This window comes from Astyanax mexicanus, chromosome 18, assembly GCF_023375975.1.
Source record: "Astyanax mexicanus isolate ESR-SI-001 chromosome 18, AstMex3_surface, whole genome shotgun sequence".
Taxonomy (NCBI): Eukaryota; Metazoa; Chordata; class Actinopteri; order Characiformes; family Acestrorhamphidae; genus Astyanax; species Astyanax mexicanus.
The window spans coordinates 15,168,067-15,177,861 of record NC_064425.1 but is presented as its reverse complement, the minus strand read 5'-3'; positions in this window follow the sequence as shown (position 1 = coordinate 15,177,861).

Below are 9,795 nucleotides of genomic sequence, written 5' to 3'. Positions count from 1 at the left end.
CTGAAATAACTTAAAATAATAAGAGTTGAGAGTTCTTTTTTAGAGAAATTGGTGCATTTTCTTCCACCAAAATAAACTTCCTTTCAAGTAAACTTTAAAATTTGTCTTTTTAGTTTAGTTAAGGCAAAAAACAAATTTGTATTTAGAGTTTAAATTAAAAATACTTTTAGTGCTTGTATTTTAGTGCTAAATCAGAAGCCTGCAATGCAGCTAGCTAACCTAGCTAGCTAGCAACTAACTAACTTAGCTTTTGTTATTGTCATCAGCCTCTCAAAACTGTATTTTGATTTATTTACTACATTTCAACATGAATAAAAGATACAAGAGTCAGAAATGAGGCTCTATTACCTCAGTTTTAAATGCTGACAGATGAATTTGATGCTCATTAGCCTAAGTGACTGTAGCCACTTAACAATTTAGCAAGCTTCTCGCTATTAGGGTGGCATGGTGCCCAGCCTGGCTCTGCGCTTTAGCAGGAACTGTACTGGCTGTGAGCCCATCCTGCCACTGACTGTCATCATTCTGAATCAAATGCCAGAGGTCTGAGGTGTCTGGTGTCGGGCAGCTAGCGGTGCCACTGCGCGCTTCAGGCTTGCTAATGTCAAAGGACGTGAAGGGTGAGTGGATGCCCATGGAGCTCTGCTGCCATTCTGGCTTGTCAACATGTTCGCTACATTTGAACTTCTTCAGTAAGGGCACTGGTACAAAAAGCAACATGTGCAAGCCGGCAAGACCCCCATCCATCATATTTAAAAGACTTAAAACTACACACAAACTATATTTTCCTGTTGAATTGATTTGTTTTCATTTGCCTGCATTTGTCTATCCTGTTACGAAAAGCTAAATGACAGGGTGGACGATTTCAGCAAAAAAAAAAAAAAAAAAAAAAAAAAAAAAAAAAATATATATATATATATATATATATATATATATATATATATATATATATATATATATATATATATAATTAAACATGTTTGACCTAGCAAAGCAAACTTTTTGACTCTTTTACTTCATGGTGACTTTGCTCTGTTTTAAAGATAAATATTTTGAAGATTTTGATTTTCATATTTTACCATGACACAATGTACAGCCTTACTAAATATGGAGACATATTATAAATATAAAGCTAAATTCATATTTTATTTTATTAGTAAACATGCAGTAAGTGTCTTCAGTTCGTTGAATATAACAGTGGTAAGGTTGTGACCTGTTTGATTACAAAGGATTTTATTTTCTTAAGGGCCCAGTTATCCCATACAGAGCTAAACAAACAAATGAAATGGCTAAATTCTTAAAAATTATAATCATAAGAGACCACTTAAAAATGATGACTGTCTTTGATTTTACTATTGAAAATTGAAAACCTCTGGAATATAATCAAGAGGAAGATGGATGATCACAAGCCATAAAACCAAACTGAACTGCTTGAATGTTTGCACCAGGAGTGGCATAAAGTTATCCAAAAGCAGTGTGTAAGACAGGTGGAGGAGAACATGCCAAGATGCATGAAAACTGTGATCAAAAACCAGGGTTATTCCACCAAATATTGATTTCTGAACTTTTAAAACTTTATAAATATGTACTTGTTTTCTTTGCATTATTTGAGGACTTTTTTAAATAAATGCTCTAAATTTGGGAGAAATGTTGTTTGTAGTTAGAATAAAACAACAATGTTCATTTTATTTAAACATATACCTATAAATAGCAAAATCAGATAAACTGATTCAGAAACTGAAGTGTTCTCTTATTTGTTTCCAGAGCTGTATTTATACTTATAAGAATATCGTGTTATTTAATCTCTTATTATGCAAGTACCATGCAATAAAACAGGCAGCACTGCAGACATGGCACCCCCTGCCACACACACACATAAATTAAAACTGTATAAAATAAACAAAATGTACTTTAACCTAAAGTTTGAGATTTCTTTATATTTGTAATAATGTGTTAATTCACAGCATTCACAAATCTTGAAAAATGTAATGTTGCACAGTGTTTGTATATATTTTAAACAAACTATGCTGTAAACAAAAAAGGCATGTTATATTGATAATGACCCATATTTCGTACTTTTTGGTAAATATACAATGCCCAGTGTCTGAACAAAACTTTTAATTAACATAGTTTGAATTATACTGGAATCCATTCTTGGTATTTTAATATCCTTTATAAGTGAAAAATGTTTGGTTATTTTCCTTTAAATTGACTATTTCAGAACTTTCAGAGAGTCTTGTTATGACAATGATAACAATACGTAAGAAAAAGAGGTGCTAAGTCTTCTTTATCCTGCCAGTGTGAGTGTGTGTGTGTGGTATCTGGAGAAAAAGCAGATGACCTACCACTGACAGGCAGCAGGGAACAGGGTGGTGGAGAAGGGCAAGGGTGCGTATTGTGCTGACGGGGCCGTTACCCTCACAGCAAGGGGCAGAGGCTCCATCCGAGCCAAGTGAAAGGGTACACACATCCTGCCAGCACAGCACAAGCTGCATAGCTACTGCCCAACACAAGGAGGGCGTGGACACATGAAAAATTTCAAGGAGGGCAACCAAGGTTGTAGCTTTTACCCCAAATTAAATCTATCATAGGCTAGTAAAAGCTTAATAAAATAGTGTTAATATAGCATGGGTATGGTACCCTCTGAATAAGAGGATTAATGAAAGGTTGGCATTCATAACACATGTCCATGTTGACCAGTCTTGGGAAAGTGTAGCTGTAAGGTTGTGCACCAGTTTTGGTATAGATTGTATCCATGTTAGGTTTTGTGATGTTCAGACAGGCAAATCCAATATGATCTTAATAATAAAGAGTTCTTAATCCTAAAATGAAAAGGAAAAATCTAGTCTCTCCATTGCTTTATTAATTACAGTAAACATTCATTTTAAAGTTCTTAACAGAACAGTTCAAGAACACCTGCCTGTAAATATGAATGAAATATAAAGTTTGTATATACATACAGCTCTGTAAATAAATAAGGGACCACTTAAAATAACACGTTTCTTTCATTTTACCAATTCGAAAACCTCTGGAATATAATCAAGAGGAAGATGGATGATCACAAACCATCAAACCAAGCTGAACTGCTTGAATTTTTGCACCAGGAGTTACCAAAAGCAGTGTGTAAAACTGGTGGAGGATAACATACCAAGACACATGAAAACTGTAATTAAAAACTAGGGTCATTCCACCAAATATTGATTTCTGAACTTCTTAAACTTTATGAATATGAAATTGTTTTCTTTGCATTATCTGAGGTCTGGAAGCTCTGCATCTTTTTATTATTTCAGCCATTTCTCATATTCTGCAAATATTTTTATTTGGAATTTGGGAGAAATGTTGTCTGTAGTTGTTGTATTAAATAAAAATGTTCATTTTAATCAAACATTTACCTATAAATAGCAAAATCAGAGAAACTGATTTAGAAACTGAAGTGTTCTCTTAATTTTTTCCGGAGCTGTTTAGCTGAAATAATGAGTGGGGGTCTCCTTTTGACCATTAATTGTGCCATTAATTAAGTGATTTTACAGTTGCACACAAGTTGTCATGTTAGAATAAAATCATGTCTTTCTAGAGTTACAGCATACTCCTGCAATCTTTGGTGTGAATTAGATATAATGGCAAATCATTTCTCATCTTAATGTTAAAAATAAAAATACAGATTCACAAATTAAAATTATGCACTCATTTGTTGCAGGAAGCAAATGGGCATGCAGATTCATATACAGTACATTAATGGAAAATGTGCATGTTAACATTTGTAAGAATTTTAGTTATAATGTGTTACAGGAGTATAATCTCAAACTATTGATTATGGTGGTAAAATTTACATTGCAATATATGGACATTGACGAGTTGTTGAGGTTAAGACTCTGTATACAGTGAAATAAAACACAGGCTTTAAGTGAAAGAGTGTACAATGTCAGTTTTCATTTGAGAGTATCAGAATGAGCAAAAAAGTTTAAAGTCCAGATGTGGCATTTGCATCTGGAGTCTTGTGCTGTTTTCTTTCAACAGGAGGACTAAAGAAGTGTCGGTAATGTAAAGCATGCTATCCTGGCTGAAAAATCAGAAAAAAATTATTCAGATTCCAAACCGCAGCAACAGGTGCGTTACAAAAACATCTATTCGGCTGATTGGTAAAAATCAAGATTTGCACAGCTTTACAGACCACTGAAGATGACCGGAGCTTCATTGAGAGACAAGGTCTACCTGAATGAATTACATCATTCTGCTGTTGATAGATGTTTTCTTTCATAGCAGATGCTGTCAGGTTAAACAAGCTTTAAAAACTTGTGCAGTTGTGAAAATCTCATTTTCTGTAAAAATATAATGATTTCTGGGGACAGTAAAAAATGTAGCACACAGGAAGTTATGTAAGAACTGTAGTTTTTGGCAATGGTATTTCTGAGCACATAAACCATTCTGTCATTTTTTTTCTGGCAAATTATATTTTGTCAAAATAACTTGGAATATCATCTTGCTGAAAAAAAGATTTTTACACCAACTGTAACTGAAAGTTAAAAAGGTGCATTAAAATTTTGGAAATATAAGTTTTGCTTGCTTGTTTGTTTGTTTTAAATTTTTTTACTGTTGTGAATGTTATACTGTTTCACTGTTGTGAAAGTTATATATATAAAACAATTAACATAATATTTAATTCATATGTTATTAACTGTCCATTTGTTTTACTTCTTATATTTTCATCAGACCTGTAAAGTACTTAAAAAAGGTACTTTAGTATCCATCATTTATCATTTATTGTAACAGGCCACTTGCTATATTTACTTCATAAAACAAAACAAAATATAAAAATATAGTGAGTGAAAAAACAACATTGGTGATTCTGCATCTGAGTTACTGTGTATCTGGTTTGGGATTTGTTGATATCATTTTACCGCTATACTGAATACTACTATTTTTTCTGGATGCTTGTGTTTGTTTTGTAGGACTTTGGGAAAACATGGTATAAATAAAGAACTTCTGGCCCTGGACGTTTGACTGTCCTGCCAAACAAAAGTTCTGCGCATGAAAGCATTTGTAATCTTTTACAAAGGTTCAGCTTAAAACATGCAACTGTTCTTAACACTTTTATCTATTCTCTCTTTTTTTTTACTGTGGAAAAATGTATATGTTAAACATTGTTTCAACTTTTTTGGAATTGGGGTTGTAACAATTTAAATGATGAATTTAAATAATCTTAATAAATGTAAAAAAAATGTTGTGTTCAGTTCAATCAGTTGTGAAAATAAATAAATGTTAATAGAATATATATATATATATATATATATATATATATATATATATATATAATTAGCATTCTAAGAGGAAAAAGTGTTCAGTAAATACTAAACATCTACTAACTAAATATCGATAGTGAGGATTGTGTATATGTACAATAACAGTTTTACTTTCTGTTATAATTATAGTAACGTTGTATATTAAAATGATTTCTATTATTTATTTTATGTCTTATCTCTCTCTGTCTCTCTGTCTCTCTCTCTTTCTCTCTCTCTCTCTCTCTCTCTCTCTCTCTCTCTCTTTCTCTCCCATGATGCAGTATATATTTCTGTCCTTCAGCTGGATGAATCAGTTCCTCTTGTTTTGGTGTACTAAGCCATATGAATAAGTCATGGCTCTGCAGTTTCTCCTGCTGCCAGTTCAGTGCTGCCAAGGCATCTGGCTCAGAGCAGTGCAGCAGCCAAAGCTATCAGGCAGAGAGAGAGTGAGTGGCTGAGAGGAGCGGTGGCTGGAGATCAAGAGATCAGCAGTGAATACAGAGAGGGGTTTAAATGACAGAAACTAAAGGAAAAACTAGTAAATAATAAAAAAAAACTGACACAAACCTTCATTAGTTAAGGAGGAATAAAGTATATGTGTTGTGAATCACCTGTTCTGGAGAACATCTACACTCATTGTGGAGAAACAGAGCAGCACCTCTTATACACACACAGCTAGTTTTGGTGAGTATCTTCTGTAACTAAGACACATTACACATTACAATCCCCTGCTGCTATGGTAGCCTCCAGCTGCTTATTTTACTGAGTGTATTTAGGCATGGCTAAAGCACTGACAAAGTACACTCTGGCACTGACACTGGGCGATAAGGCCTGACTCCAAGCTGGTGTTCCAATTCATCCAATTCAAACTTACTGGATGAAACTGAACAGGTCTAGTTTTACTCCAACAAACTCCACAAATTATTTCCAGAGCATGCTTTGTGTATGGTGGAACTGTGGTGCTGAGGACAGGAAAAGGCCTTCCCTGAACTTTGGCTACATAACTCTGTAAAATTTCATTACCTGCTGGAAATTAGAGTCCAAAACAGCACAAAAGCATCCCTGCAATGTTATAGTAAAAATGTCCTGATTTATACAGACCATCAGGACAATACTCGCCCATATACTGCTGCCATTTAAAGTCTTTATCTTGCTATGCCTGACCTATCCCTGATTAAAAAACAAATTGTGGGATGCAGTTTGACAATCAATCAACAACAAATCAACAAAAGCAGTGTGTAAGACTGGTGGAGGATAACATGCCAAGATGCATGAAAACTGTGATAAAAAAACAGGGTTATTCCACCAAATATAGATTTTTAAACTCTTAAAACTTTATGATTATGAACTTGTTTTCCTTACATTATTTGAGGTCTGAAAGCTCTGCATCTTTTTTTTTTGTTATTTCAGCCATTTCTCATTTTCTGCAAATAAATGCTCTAAATGACAGTATTTTTATTCGGAATTTGGGAGAAATTTTGTTTGTAGTTTATAGAATAAAACAAACAAAACAATGTTCATTTTACTAAAACATCTACATATAAATAACAAAATCAGAGAAACTGATTCTAAAACTGAAGTGGTCTCTTAATTGTTTTCAGAGCTGTATACACTGTAAGTGCCGGTCAAAAGTTTGGACACAGCTTTTCATTCAATTTTTTTCATTTTTAATTATTTTCCTACATTGTAAATTAATAAGGAAGTGTTCCAGATTATAAAGGAACAACTTAAAAGTGTTAAACAAACCAAAATACTCTGTGAAGCATTTAGGTGCTCTTATCTGGGGTGATGCTAACTTTCTGTTTCTAAGCTGGTAACTCTGATGAATTATCCTGTGCCACAGAGGTAACCCTTGTTCTTTCTTTCCTGCGGTGAGTCGATGAGAGCCAGTTTCAACATAATGTTTTTGATGGTCTTTGCGACTGCACTTGAGTAAACTTTCAAATAAATCCTATTTTTTTGGATTAAACAACCTTAATTTCTTAAAGTATTTTTTTCTTTATTTTGTTGAGTAGTTCTTGCCTTAATATGGATTACAACCTTACTCAAATAGAGCTATTCATTGTACACCTGTAACTCTACCTCTTCACAACTTTACAACTGATGCTCTCAAACACATTAAGAGGCAAGAAATTCAAGTAATTAACTCTTGACAAGTTCAGCACAGCTGTTAACTGAAAGCTCACAATCCAGCCAAGAAATGCAAAGCTGTCATCTAAGCAATCTGAGCTGCCTAATTTGAATGGAAAATATAAAACTTATTCTGCTTTGTTTAACACTTTTTTGTTTCGTAAATAATTCTACATGTTTTAACCACAGTTTGGATGACTAATATGCATCTTCAATGAAGACATTTAAAAATAATAATAATAAAAAACACTCAATAGAAAGTGTTAAGAAAGTTTAAACTTTTGTCTGGTACTGTATATTTTTAATAGCTTTTTTCTTGATTTTATTCACCTGTTAAATTAAAATACACACAAATTAGAAGGGGTGTCCACAAAGCATTCAGCCGTATAGTGCAATATCATTTTAGGATGAGAATTAGATATACTTACAATTTTAAAAGTGGTGCATATGTTATCTAATTAATTTTCCTAAAGTATACAGTAATTTAGTGTTTAAAATTGACTCAGCTTTTATTTTCTTTCTTTGTGGTTTTGTATCACTATGATCGTATGAGTTCTGGCAAAACTAATCAGTTTAATAAACCAGAGAGTTCAGATCTTCTACTGCGTAAACATAAGTAAGAGAAGTGCGAGCGTGAGGTGCTTGTGTAAGTGTGTGTATTTGTGTGTGTATCTGTGTATAGGGTACGGGTGAGAACTGAACCATGCCACTTCCTGCCACACAGCTGTGGGTATCTACCTACATACAACCACCCATCCTGTGCAGCAGAGGTGTTAACACAAACGAGGGCATTATTTCTTAGAAGAAGCCACACACACGCGCACTTGCACACACACACACACACATTTTTTTTTACAAATCCACATTCTGTATATCTCAAGTAGAATACAAATGAGCTTTTCCCCCTCTCTCTCTCTCGCTCTCTCTCTGTCTCTCTCACACACACACACACACTGTATTGAAAGAGGGTGATGAATAAGTGATGTGCGAAGCTGGAAGCGCTGCTGACGAGCAGTAGATTGGGAATAAAGAATTAGAAGGGATAGAGTCCAAAGAGCCTGAGGTCACAGGAGCCAGGGGAAGCACTGCTTGTGTGAGAGAACAGTAGCAGCAAAGACACACACACACACACACATTAAAGAACTTAGATCCCCCTTAAAGCAGCATGGGCTGTTCACAGCTTGAGGACTAAGACTTGACAAGAAAGCAAACAAGTGTCATGTAGGAAAATATAGATTGTGTGTGGTGTGTGTATGCGAGAGTGTGTGAGTATGTGAGAGTGTGAGTGTGTGTGTGCATGCATGATGTGACAGTATCAGTTAGAGGCAGTGTTGTCTCTGTTGGTGTAACACTCTATCGGTGTGAATTCGAACAGGCTGCTCCCCCAAGATCAGTGAAGCAGGAAGCTTCAGTGCCCCACTGTCCGGATGGAGTTACACCACCAAGCACACAGCATTAAATCCAAAGATCAGCAAATAATCAGGTTTACACCCCACCCACCCCCATGTCCCAAATGTATTTGATAGCCTATACATTTAAGGTATATATAGTTACATATACAGGACTGGTGCTAGACTTTGCTAGATTTTGGTGACCTAAGAACAAATGCTTTGTGGTTCCCCACACAACAAATCAATATGTTAAATTATTTTTTATGCAAAACCAATTCCACATTTTTATCTAAGGTTGACCTATGCTTAATCCATTAACAGAAAAAAGCAATGTTTCTTCAGGAACTCATTGGTCTCATTTGATGACCCTTTGATTTGTTGTTTTTAAAGTGCTGCAAAATATGCTTTATTCAATTCAATTCGATTCAATTTATTTTCATTATACTGATACAGGGTTGTACAGTAAAACGAAACACTATTAGGCTAGATCTCCAGTGCAGACAAAAACAGTGTAAGACAGACAGAAACAGTGTAATTAAGACGGTAAGTAAGAGAACAAGTGCAAGACAAAAAACACAGCGTAGGGGCAAAACGTACAGGGGACACAGACAATAGATACAATTAATATTAGTATGTTTATGTTTATGTGTGATGAGGTACTCTTAAGGTAAGGTTAAAGTGCAGTAGTGACAGCGGTGCATTATATATAGTCCATATGTGTAAAGTAAGTAGAGGTAGGCCAGGTTGTTTAAAGTGCAGAGTGCATACAAGTGAATGTAAAACCAAATAGACCTTTTTTTTAAAGGTTTTAGTTCCCATTAGTCCATATTGCTACAGTAATATCACTTGAAACATGAGAAAGAGATGTTTACAAATTTAGCAGTGTGATATGATAACCCTTTGATTTTCATGGTCTACACCAACCAAAAAATGCAATTTTCTTACATTTTCCATCCCATTTATTCACATTCTTACAGTATTATTACTTGAGACATAAA